We start from the raw sequence: 13,921 nt of genomic DNA, 5'->3' as shown, positions 1-13,921 counted from the left end.
GGATAGAATCCATAGCCACAAAATATGGTCAAGATCCGCTGTATGATTAGTTTCCAATGACGCTCTGTGCGTCGGGCATGACATTATCGGGGGTGATAGCTGAAAAGAGCCCTTTGCGCACCAGCCCCACTGTCGTCCATTGCGGCTCATGCAGAACATCCTTTAATACTCCCAAGGTTAGGCTCCGCTTAGACCAAATGCACTCGAAAGTAGAAGGTTGGACAACTACCAATATAGCACAGTTAGCAGACCATCGTATGGTACACTCCGAGATATTGGGTTCATACTGAACTCGTGGCAAATAGTTGTTTTTCTTAGAACTTTCTAATCAATTATTTTTAAGGTAGTACATAATAACCCTGCTCATTTCTAATAGATGAACGTCATAAATGAATAACAAAACTGCCCCTTATATTTCCTTGAATTCGGCGAATGTTGGTTTCCCTTTAGGTATGTCATAACGAGCCCTTCTGTTCTCACCAATATCTGATTAATAAAGTTTCATCGGTTGGTGAAGGAAACCAGCGCCCACGATTCGCTTCTTTCTTGTTGCTGATAGCATACCAGGACCACAAATGTTTTGCTGCTTGCACTCAGGGTACGACAAGTCGACATCGCTAGGTGGTTTGCGAAATTATTAAGCCAATGGAGGCACCACGCCTGACTGCGACAGCTGCTGAACTCGTTTTCCACTGCCTCTGAACTGCCAGCAGGAGAAGCAACGCGTCGCAGCAGCGTCCGTGTAATACGACGGATTTGTGGTTCATGGGAAGTGCACTTTGCATCAGGGTCTGGGCTAGAGTTTACGGTCTGAATTCGGTTGCCCTGGCAGCCAGGTTAGTACAGAGTACTGTGGCCGTAGGGTGGCCGGTCGAAACCGGCAGCCTTTTACATATTCAATGCTTCGGCGCAATTTACTTAGGCATAGGGGAGGCGAAAGAACAACGAATGACGCCGGTGCAGAACCAACACAACAGGTGCTCATGCAGAACGATCATTTGCAGGGATGCTTACGCTCATCTGTGAACATGTATATATTCGCGTTTCCGCTACGGAACCGGCCATGTGTGACGGAATGGCGACGACGACCATTACCACAACAAAAAATCTGGAACTATTCTAATACACTTGGTGGTTTCAAACACCGCAAAATTCACGCGAATGCTCGAGCGTGCGGCTTGCATTCACGACAGAAGCCAACAAAGTGGTCATCTAGGGCCATGGTGACGCTGCTGGGGATTTTTTTCCGATGGGTGAACATGGCGGATGCCCGTGTAGGTTTATGCCTTAGGAGCGAAGGAACAAGCAGCTCACTCGGATGTAGGCAAGAATCGAACAGCCAGCCGTGGTTTCACGTACCACAGCCCGCGCCTGTTTTATTTTAAAGCGAAAGGTTTACTGGCTGCGAAATTGCGATTTCGCCGTGGCTGTGCTCCAAGGAAGCACATTACGTCACAACGCGCGCCTCACCACGGATATTTCTCTCTCTCTCTCGCTCCCTGGTCATTACTGCGCATGCGCCACAAGTAGCACCGAACCATAGCTGTTCCGCCGCTGCGCAGCGCCGCGCCTTTCTTCAAAATCGAACTTTCAATTTTCAGTTTTGCGCCCGTGTGCTGTGCGATTTCAGGGCAGGTTAAAGATCCCCAGGTGGTCGAAATTATTCCGGAGCCCTCCACTACGGCACCTCTAATTCTTCCTTTCTTCTTTCACTCCCTCGTTTATTCCATCCCTTACGGCGCTGTTCAGGTGTCCGCCGAGATATGAGACAGATACTGCGTCATTTCCTTCCCCAAAAACCAATTAATATTATTATCATCAAAATATTAATGATAATAATTGGCTTTCGAGGAAAGGAAATGCCGCAGCATCTGTCTCATATGTCGTTGGACACCTGAAGCGCACCGTAAGGAAAAGGATAAAGGAGGGAGTGAAAGAATCAAGGAAGAAAGAGGTGCCGTAGTGGAGGGCTCCGGAATAATTTCGACCGCCTGGGGATCTTTAACATGATCTGACATCGCACACAACACGGGCGCCTTAGCGTTTTGCCTCCATAAAAATGCAGCCGCTGCGGTCGGGTTCGAGCCCGGGAACTCCGGATCAGTAGTCGAGCGCCCTAATCACTCAGCCACCGCGGCGGGTTATTTATTATTTTCAGTTTTCTTTTTTTTCTTTCCCTCCCTCCTGTATCCGCTCCTTAAGGGCGCGGTTTGGTGTCCACCGAGTTATGTGAGACGGTTACTGTGCCATTTTCTTACCTCAAACACCAAACAAAAGAGGTCAGCCAATGGCGTTCATAGAGTTAATTGGCGTTGACAATTTTGGAAAGGCCGTTCATTTTCACGAAAGGCGCACAACCGGCTCCGTGGGTCAGTGCAGACCTCAATCTGGCTTTCATGCATGCGGAGTTGGTTTCCAACTGCAAAAGCCTGCATTGATTGCGTTCCGCACACTGGATAGGCAGCGCGTCCTCCCTGCCACCCTGGGAGGTGGCATGCAGTTAATGGTTGATCGCGAGAGATTATCACCAAATGAACGCTGCGGCCTAGCTATTGCTGCCGTGCCGCATGTCAGCCACAACGCTGTCAGCGCTAATGCATTCAGGCCACATCTCTCCCTCACCACCGCCACATGTATCAAAGCACGAATGAGGCGTCCGCATATCCACGGAGCCAGTTATGCGCCCTTCATGCCGTCTAAGCCATCGACGTCTAGAACATTGCCAACGCCGACGCCAATGAACACAGTGAACGCCGACATCTTTTTCTTTGTCTACCCTGGATTAGCTAAGCTAATCCACATTATTTTTTTTCTTTCCCGTGCGGGCACGCTTTGGCCGTGCTTTAAGCGCATCCAAAGGAAGGCGCTACACCCTCATTCGCTTTCCGCCCGTAGTCGCTCAGGCAAGCGGGAGCGTTTTCGTTACTGTGCCCGTTTTCCGCCAGACTGTTGCTCCGCAGCCAAGGCCATGCTTTCAAAAAAGCATGTTTTTTTGTGTTGCGTTTTGTGGCGCTTAGAAGTCTAAGACTATCATGCGCCAAACTCAATTTTCAAAAAGCGTTTTGTTTCCATCGCTGCCTGATATGGGCCAGAGAAGCTTGTATAGCATTTGCGCCCATCGATTTGAACGATTGAACGAAACGATTTCATCGCTTGAACGAAACAATTCAAATAATTGTTTTTGTTTTGCATAGCCCGTACGGTCACATCAGCTAATAGCTTAAAAACAGCATGGCGGAGACCACGGTGATGATTACATGGGAAAAGCTGACAATGCCTAGGAAAATATGCCCTAGTTTTTTTCGAAGGTTTTGGGATACGATCCGACTGGGATCATGTGGTTTATTTTCCTTTCTGCTTTCAAATCGATCGTCTTTAAGTGGTGAAATAATTGCACCATTATTCTTCGATTAATGAACACTACACATTAAAAAAATATTTGCCCTATGCTCCTTGGTTTCGCGGACTGTTGGCTTCCTTCATGTCGTGTCTAACCCCTCTTTTCCCTTCCCTTGCCTGCTCACTTCTTTTAAACAAGACAAAAGAAGCACGAATCAGAAACAGACATGTAAAGTGTTTTAACATGATAATATAGATAAAGCAACATAGAAAGGCGAAAGAGGTTTTGAAAAAGGTGGAAGGACCAATGCTGTAACAAGAGCTGTAAGAACACTCATTCCGAACCCCAGAACGTAAACAGCAGCAAATTAGAAAATCAGGATTACAAACAATGTGTCGCTCCATGGGAATTTAAGCAATGTTGTTGCTTTAACAAAGGCGAAGAAAGACGCAAGGAAACTGCAAGACAGGGTTCATGGTGTTTATAAGGTTGTATATCACATTAACTAGCCTCATGATATTTGTGCTGTAGAAAATGGTAAGCTGTGTTACTATAGTCGGATACAACTCCAGAACAAAGCGGCAAATGTCCCTGAACTGTCGAGGATTCGCTAATAAGGCCTCTGAAGTGAACATCCGCCTTCGCGACGGAAAGCTGAGGGCATGGGCGTTCATACTGCAAGAGCATAATGCACTCCCACGCCTTTCAGGTTTCGGCGCATACCATTCACCCCCTATCCCTGATCGCCGTTGCACCGCCCCCTCCCTAAGCCCAGGTAAATCTGCAATTTATATTCACAGTTCAGTTCCGCACAAACCTCTCGACCTTTCACGGTGGTGCAACACACGTCAAGAGGTGTTCGCCCTTCTCGTAAAACCTGCACGCACACCCCTTGTCCTAGTTTCTTTTTATAGTCGTCCTAGCTCCGCATCTCCCAATCAGGGATGGGTTCGTTTTCTACGTTCTACCAACGCGGGTATCCCTATTCTAGTTGGTGGTGACTTCAACGGCGCACACACTGCGTGGGGTTACCCATCGGATTCCTCAAGGGGTGCACACATCCAAGGGAGCTCTTCCGATCATTCTTTTCAACTTTTAAACCACCCGACTACTTCAACCCGCCCACGAGGTGGCCCGTGTTCACCTGATTTGACTTGGTGGTTAGGCCCCGGTAACCCTCGTTGGGCTGTTGATTATGATACTTGGGTTAGCGGTCACAGCCCTATTTTTATCTCCCTCACGCCTACGCGTACACGGAAAATACGCCGCATTGTACGAATAACGTCATGGGACTCTGTACGTGCAGACAGTCATTTATCTAATTCAACCCCTCTTCAGCACTGTCTACTCTCTCTGCTGTTCTCGCTACTCACACTATTACCACTACTGTAAATGAAGACGACCCAAACCCGGACATCCATCTCTTGAATCTGTGGGCTCTTCGTCGCCAGGCGGATCTTTACGGTACTCGTCACCCCGATGACCCATCGGCTCTTCCTACTCTTCACCGCGCTACCGCTCGGGCGCCGCGCTATGCAAAGCGGATAGGCAGGCAACGCTGGGCTGCATAGTGTGCCCGCCTGTCTTCTACGCAGGGCAATCGACATCTTTGGAGAGTGTTTCACGCCATGGAGCGCCCTTCTCTGGTTGCAGATTACACAGAGAGCATTCGCCTTGCGTTAAATGTGGATGAGGACACATTTGCACAACAAGCGGCCCGTCAATTTTTTCCGAACCATGACTGCACCGCTACGACTCCACCTGACTTATCGGTTACAGAGCCCTCCGATGGGATTACTTCTGACTTCACCATGGCAGAGCTGCTGGCCTCCATTGAACGTTTAAAAACTACTACTACTCCCGGGCACAACCGCATACCTAACTCCTTATTCCGTAACTCGGCAGGGAGGGCTTTGCAAACCCTACTTGATACTTTTAACGAAGTGTGGCTTTCTGGCGTCATGCCAGGAGACTGGAAGCATTCTATTGTGGTTCCAATACCCAAGTAAGGTCAGCCTCCAGTATCTCTCTCGGCCCTTCGGCCAATTTTCCTTACGCCTACCATCTGCAAGCTTTACGAAAACATTCTAGCCGCACGCCTGTCGTGGTGGCTGGAATCCCATGATTGTTACCCAGATTCCGAAATTGGTTTCCGCCCACAAATTGGAACGGAGGACGGCCTTGCTACTTTGGCTGCTGACGTGCTTGACCACTCTCCGCAGAGTCACCTTGTACGAACCGTAATCGCTACAGACATAACAAAGGCATATGATAACATCCTTCACTCTGCCATTCTTGCCTCCCTTCAAACTCTTGGTCTCCCTCTCCGGTTCCTCCTCTCTATTCACGCCTTTTTAGGAAATCGAACCTTCAGCGTGCGTGTCCACGGAAAGCCCTTTGGTAACTTCACTTCCAATAGAGGAGTGCCGCAGGGCTCCGTTCTCGCCCCCACATTGATTAATGTGGCTTTAATTCCTCTTGTTCGAGCCCTAGAGACCATCCCTTCTATCCGCGTGCTTGCATATGCTGATGATATCACCTTGTGGTGCTGTCATCCAGATGCGTCTATTCATCAGTCGGTCCTTCAACACGCGCTGGATGTATTGACATCTCGCCTCCCACCTCTGGTCTAACACTCTCTCCTACTATATCATGTTTCATTCGATTTGGACATAAAGCCGGCTTACGGAAAGCTCCCCCTTTAAATTTTACGGTAAACAATTCTCTGATTCCTCAGGTGGAGACTGTTCGTATTCTTGGTCTTCGTCTCCATACATCTGGGACTGGCACCCCGTGGCTGACAGCCACCCGTAAATCGGCTCACGCTACTCTAGGTCTGATTCGTCGCATAGCTATGCGCTCTGGTGGCGCACGTGCTCATACGGCCCGCCAGCTTGTGCGCTCTATCCTTCAGCCACGGATAGTATATTAGGCACAATTTCAACGTCTCACCCGCAGACAGTGGGACTCCCTTGAAGCTATCAATAATGAGGCTATGCACGTCATAACATATCTGCCTCGTTTAACACCCATACCTGTGCTACAGGAGTTCGCCCAACTTAATACGTTCAGTGAAATCATCGACCAACAGGTGGCAAATAGAGCTCGAAAACAGTCTCTCAAACTTCATCGTTTAAAGACACTTCCACCGTGGTCCTATTGCCAGCTCACTGACAATCGCCCCACTGTTTCCCCGTCGGTATCAGCAGCGTATCTGCCTGAAGGGTGCATATTATACACGGATGCATCACATTCTGCAGAGAGGGGAGTTACTGCTGTGTATAGTCCATGTCATCCGCGTCTCAACTCTCGCGCGACGTATACTGCGGATACGTGCACTCCCCTGGCATTGGAACTTCAAGCCATTTATAATGCCATTGCTTCCCTTCCGCTCGTTCCAACATTCAATACAGTTCTTATTTACACCGACTCCCGCGCCGCCCTTAAACAGCTTAAGGCTGTTCGATGCACGTTCCAGATTTCACAATCTATTCATGTGCTCTGCGCAAAGTATCCATGTCCTGTGTGCATACACTGGATTCGCGGCCATGCCCAGGATCCACATAACATTCAAGCGGATGCTATGACTCACCTTCATACATTAGACAATCCGCCACCTTCCCCTCTTCCCCCAGATCCGTTCCTGTCCCATGTTTGCGATTCCGACGTTCTGCGCCAGCGAACACGCGCTCTAATTCCTCCGTGTTCGCACCCTCTCCCGCGTAGTCTTACTCGGCAGGAGGAGGCATCCGTGCGCCGGATTCGGGCAAGGGCGGCTCTGACACCATCTGTCCGTCATCGGTGGCGTGCCAAAGATCTGCCAGCACCTGACAGATGCCCTCACTGTAGCGCTGCACCGGACAATTGTGATGTGCGGCACTTGTTGTGGACGTGCCCAGCGACGGCTGCTATCAGAAAACGGCTCCTCAGGGAGGTGGGCCTGCGTTGGAACCGCGAAAGTGACTACGTGAAGTGGACAATGGACAACTGTTTCATTAACAACCTCTGCGACTACCTCAACGCAACGGTTCTTCACTCCTTCTTTTAACTTTCAATCCCGTGCATTCCTTCCCCCGCTTTCCTTTTTCAACTTATGCCTCATGGCGCACTTCTCGAATAAAAAAAATGTATATGTCCTTATGGAGAAATACATTTTGGCACAACCAAGGTTGAAAAAATAAACTGGCACCGATTTTGTATTGATAAGAACAAAATGTGCAAAAGAACAATTTTTCGCACGTAGGCACAACCCCCCCCCCCCCACCCCCATATTTGAAAGCGCGATTGATGTATCCGCTGACCCAGGGACCCAGTTACGGCCATCTCCAACTTTTTCATCATCAATGCCAATGTACCCGATATACCTGTGCCGCCTTTCTGGAACAATGTCGTAAACGCCAACGCATGCAGCGCACTGCCACTGCCGCTACATGGATCAAATTCGAATATTCGTTTGATAGTAGTGTTAATTAATGAATAAGACGATGTGCAATGCACAGCGCGAGAGTGTATTGTGTTTTAACACGAGGCATGATGGGCTTCGCCGAAAGCGTAGTACTGTCATGAAGTGGCCAGCGAAGGTGAACTGTTCGCACCGCCGCGGGTTCGAATCCCAGTCTCTGCAATACGTATTTTATTTATTTATTTATTTATGGTCTGCTCAAGATCACCTTCAACGTCGTGCTTCGCGCGAAACGGCGCGCCGGTTGACCTTGAGAAGTAGTGCTGTCGCACTAAAAATAAATTGAGTAGTAAGCTACTCTAGCGACACCACCGCAGGGGAAGTGCGCCCGCAGAGACGAAGTTAGTGACGTACGTAGAAGAGTGATTGCATGTTGTGGAGATAGTCCAGAAATCAGCGCTAAATTTTGTCTCAAGCGTTGGAATTGCATAAGTGCGTTCAGGTGCTTGGGCTGCAATGCGTAAATCCTACCGTTGCGGTCTTTCAGTGGACCCCAGGGTCGCGATATGAAATCCAAGCCGCAGCGGCAACATTGTAAAGGGCGTGAATTACAAAAACAACTTGTGTTCTGTGCGATAATCAACAACGCGTCGCCAAAGAGCAACCCACCATTAGGTGTCCCTTAGGGTCCACGTGCAGCTTCAAGGCGTTGTCTGCAAAAATGAAATAATGTACGAGAGGGCTGCAGGGAAGAGGACAAAACCTTGGAGCGTTTAATGTCCCTCCTTGTGTGCCTATAAGAGAAAAGCGCTCGAGTGGAAACAAACGGGTTCACTGATTCGTGCCTTGCATTTTCGGGGACAGCAATGAGGAACCAGAGTCTCGCAAGCTACCGCATCTAGCTGCTTTTGAGGAAGGCCGGCGGAGGAAAGCGCACGAACGCGCTTATAAGCAGGCCGCATGGCACAAAGCGTTGCTTCACTGCCCGTGCACACAAAAACATCCGCATAATCTGGGTGGAAGCACCCCTATCTATTATCCTGCCCCATTTTATGAGTTGTTTTTTTCGACAGGGAACGTATGGTAGCGGCGACAGTGATGTGACTGCGGTTAGCACGAGAAAAAAAAAAGCTGATGCCAGATTATCGATGCATGCAAAGGCGTGCGAACTGTAAATGTGCCGCCTTATGGCAAACTTTACTGTGGAGATATCCCACATGCTTGTACTATCGCGGGCAAAAGTAGAAAACCCTCCCTCCAAGTTCCGACCCGTGCCACTCTGCGTGGGGGCGCCACCATACATAGCATTTCTGGTGCCGAGAGGGGAAGCAGTGGGCCCTTCCCGAAACCATAAGTGCTTATATATTGAGCTTGATATTCGACAGCAGCTGTGACTTTGATATCGTTAACGATGATATCCTTCTTTGTTTTCATTCCGCTTCTCTCTAGTTCTTGTTAATTCCTCTCAAATTTGTGGAAGCTACTGTACGGCTTTGTTTGCAAAGAAACTTCGACGCTATTAAATATGTGCTACTCTCTATTGTGAATCATATTCTGGGTACTGGCGCGATCCCAATTGAAATGAAAACCGCTATTGTAGTTCCACTTCATAAGCAAGGTGCGCGCAATAATATAGAAAATTACCGGCCTATCTCGGTAATCCCCTACACAGCGCAAATACTAGAAAAACACTTGGCTCATACAATAACACACTTTCTAGATTAACATAGTGTATTATCGTCAATGCAGGGGAGAGGTACCCAAACACCGTTAGAAGCTTTCTCTGATCTGCTAAATTCAACCTTAGATCGCAATCGGGTAGCATGTGCTCTCTTTTTGGACGCCTCTAAGGCGTTTAACACTGTCTGTCCTTACATTCTACTACAAACACTGTCTCTGCTCGGCCTTCGTGGATCATTTTTGAACTTATTATCTAACTTTCTGCATAATAGACGACAGTGTGTAAAAGTGGAAAACAGTTTCAGTGATTTTGCTTTCATTTATTCTGGAGTCCCCCAGGGCTCTATATTAAGCCCCCTGCTCTTCAACATTTATGTGAACGATCTGTCCAATGTATTAGATGATCATGTGTATCAATACGCCGATGACACGGTAATTGTATCTTGTTCAACTAATTACTATGATGCACTTCGTTCATTACAGAATAATGTAACCAGAGCCATGGACTGTTTGGTGACTAATCTAATCAGCATTAACCCTACTAAAACGTGACTTGTGTGCTTCCAGAGTCCAGTGAAAAAAAATTCTACCATTGAAGCCATTATTCTTACACACATCTGACTGTAACATATGCACCTGTCAACCTGTTCAATATGCACCTTCTGTTAAATATCTTGGGTTGTTTTTTGACAGTGATCTTTTATGGAATTCTCATTTGTCCCACCTCTGTAAAAAATGCGCACAGTTTCTTGTATGTTGTACAATATCCGATACCTAATGCCAATTTCTGTACGAAAAACAATTGTTCATGCTTTAGTTTACAGTATTAAGCTTTATGGTTTGACTGTGTATGGTCACTGCACCCTCAGATGGAGCTCAAGAGTTAATTCAATTTTGCGCTGTTTGCGGTTGTCAATGGTATATGATTTATGCCCTAAGAAAGACACTCATGTATTAAAGCCTTTGAATATGCCCTCCTTTACGTCTTTTATGGACGAAACTGTTACAATTACCACTTTTGGAAAAATGATTTTAAAACACTATACAGACCAACCCGTTGCCTAAGACCAAAGGATCCTTTCATAATCCCCAAGACTTCAATAAAATATGGAAAACGAACGCGACAATATTATGTGCCCGCAATATTTAACAAATTTCCAGCGCCTGCTTGAAAAGCGAACACTAAACAAGAGATAAAAATAATGTTAAGAAGCACTTAATTTTTTTTCATTCATCGTTTTACTTTTCTCTTTCACTGCTATCTACAGTAACAACTTTCTGCATTTTCTTGTTTTCTGACTGCCAGGCACTGCCAGTCAAGCCATCTGAGGATTTGGCAGGCCTTTTACGTGTATTGTGTTTTTGACTGTTCAGAATAAATATTGTATTGTATTGTATTTTATTCCTGATTACAAGAGCTTCACTTGGTCATTTATATATGTTCTGTGATGGCTGTATTATCCGATCTTGCCTTTGACTGCTTGTGCGTTTTCTCTTGCTTCTTTTATTGCTCATTTCATTAATTTTTTTCGTGCAAAGTGCATGCATCTCAGCCTGCACTGTATGCCTTCGCAAAGCATATGTTTACACTCTTGGGAAGGAGGCAGCTAGCCAAATTGACTTTCAAATTTTTTTTAGACTTTTCTCTCGTCGTCTGGATGAAAAATAAAGGTGTTATTATTATCGCAATAAAATGAAAAAGTCTGCAAAAACGTTCAGTCACCAATCACAAGTAGATATTTTAATTTTTTCCTGGGGGGGGGGGGGAGGAGGGGGGGGACCTGCAGAAGTGTCACAACACCACGCTGTAACTCGCCAAAAATACGCAGTCTTAACCCAGAGGAAAACATAACAAGCTCTAGCGGCAACACTCCGCTGCCTTTCGGCACGCAAAATTTATTCAGCGGCATCGCTGTGGACGTAAATTGAATGACAGCCGAGTCATTGTGTAATATCTATGCTTATACACCAGGAGAAAAAAGAAACGGAATTTGCGCAATGACAGGAATGCGCAAACCCCTCCGTAACCAGCAGTGCACCGTCTGCATTGCACCACACATGAAAGCGGTCATAGCAAGCCGCAGCGTTGGCTCGGTGGTTATGGCGCTCGGCTGCTAACGTGAAAGACGCGTGTTCGATCCCATCCGCGGCATTCATACTTATATGGAAGCGAAATTCTAGAGGCTCGTGTACAGTGCAATGTCAGTGAAAGTTAAAGAACCCAGGTGGTCGAAATTTCCGGAGCTCTCCACTACGGCGTTCCTCATAGCCTGAGACACTTTGGGAAGTCAAACCCCAGGAGCCAAACATTTATCCAGGGGGGGCGCCGCCCCCCCCCTCCTCACTTTCCGAGCGCTTACGCTGAAATCGAATTTTCGATAAGTGCTGAAGTTCTAGTGCTTTATAATTTTAAAGAATATTGACATAGTACAGAGATGGCCAACAAACAAACAAATATCATTCAGCACACACAAATGCCAAATTCCCATCATAGGAAACAAATGTAACCTTCCCCCCCAATCCGAAAAAAAATATATCCTCAATATATTGAAAAAGTTAAATATACTAAACTCTCCTTTCCTATCTCACAACGAATGCAAGAAAAAATTTCAACACTAACAATTAACCTCAGCCGATTCACAGGACACACTTGAGGTATGGCACCAAAACACCTAAAGGACGTTTACACCAGGCCGACTGAACGCTTCATTCTGTACTCCAAGTCTGGTACAAACAAACATCACAAGTGCGCAGGAAACTACAAACTATCCAACGCTTCCCTCAGAATCACCAAAGCCTTCAGAATAACACCTAATATAGCCCTCCCAATACTTGCAAACGTACCCACCATTCACAATATTCGAAAGAGAAAACGCACTTTTCAACGCCCTTAATAACAACCCTTCCTTTACAAACGACTCCCTCACTATCCCCCCTTCAGTCATCACCACGAAAACGGACCTCCACCTCACCCACCCAACGCAACGCATCAAAATCAACTACTCTTCCGGGCCCCTTACACCATGAGACCTGCATATTTACACCGACGGATCGAAAACAGAGGCATGCTGTGGCCTAGCATATAACGTTCTCACAAAAAAAGAATCGAATCACACAGTATAAACTATTTAAACTTTCTGAATACAGCTCTAACTTTGAGGCCGAGGCTGTGGCCATCATCAAAGCCATTGAATACACAAAAGCCACCACTTCCCAATCAAAACACCGTCCTCGCCGACAGCCTCTCAACACTAAAAGGGGCATTTGAAAAAGGGCAATCGTGCCAGGGGCTTCTGAATTCGGGGCTTTTGAAAACGGGGCAATTGCAGCAGGGCATTCGGCGCGGGGCATTTGACACGGGGCTTCTGACATCGGGTGCTTTCGTGCGCCACCCGGTGGAAATATCAAGTGCAGAGATACGTTTACTGCAGCAGCAGCAGCACGGCGGGCAATGTTTAAAAGAAAGATACATGTATCAATTTAAAATAGAAACCAAGGCATTTATTAAAAGGGAAATTTTTCTTGAATAATGCAAAAAATAACAAAGAACCATAGTGCCAGGTATATCAAACATAATGCATCGAGGAAATAGGAATTATTAAAACAAATGTCAAGTACAAACAGTTGAAAGAAGGTGAAGTCTAATAATACTTTTAAAGGAACGAATAGTTTTAAAATCCTGAGATAAGGTGTAATGAACGGGAGTTTGATTAAAAACTTAGGGAGTATGAGTCTGAGTATGAGTATGAGGGCGTGTGAGTCTGAGGGAGTATGCATCATGTTTAATGAATTTTGTATTGAAATAATTCAAGTTTGACTTTATTTCTTTGGAAACAAACACAGCAGTTCGAAGTAAAATTATGTCTTCTAAACGAAGTATTTTGGAATCTACTAAGTAATGCAACGTGTGATCTTCAGTTCTTAAACACTAAATGGCACGAATCGCCTTTTTTTTTTTTACAAAGAGGAATGAAGTAGTATTCTGTTTTGTCGTGGTGCACCAAACTAACAAACAATACTGGAATCGAGGTTCTATAAGCAAATAGTACAGGAATGTTTTAAGCCAGACAGGTAAAAGATTTCTATATTTGTTGATGATACCGAAGGACCTTGAGAGGCTATTTTAAGTTCGCTACGTGGGCATTGGAATGCACGTGGCGCCAGTTTTTGCGGGCGCCAGGCGACGCGCTTTAGACGGAGCGGCGAGCGCCGCTGTTCCGTCGGCTAGCCAGAGAGACCCATTCTTGGGGACAAAACAGGTTGTTGACCCTACGGTGGTGGCGGGACGTGCTCTTCTGGGAACAGGGGGACGGAAAGGACGCAAGGGAGAAGATGAGGTTGTAGAGACAAGGTCCGATGTCATTCATCACACCCGACCGCAATGTCTCCACCAGACGAGCGAGTAACAACGAAAAGTGTACGAAGAGATCAGCTCGCGAGGGTCAGGGGCGCCGCACCGCTATGCCAATACGCAGCCGTCGGCAGATGCTCTACGAGGA

The sequence above is a fragment of the Amblyomma americanum genome, chromosome 7, assembly GCF_052857255.1.
Source record: "Amblyomma americanum isolate KBUSLIRL-KWMA chromosome 7, ASM5285725v1, whole genome shotgun sequence".
Taxonomy (NCBI): domain Eukaryota; kingdom Metazoa; phylum Arthropoda; class Arachnida; order Ixodida; family Ixodidae; genus Amblyomma; species Amblyomma americanum.
Note: the sequence above shows the minus strand (reverse complement) of the source record.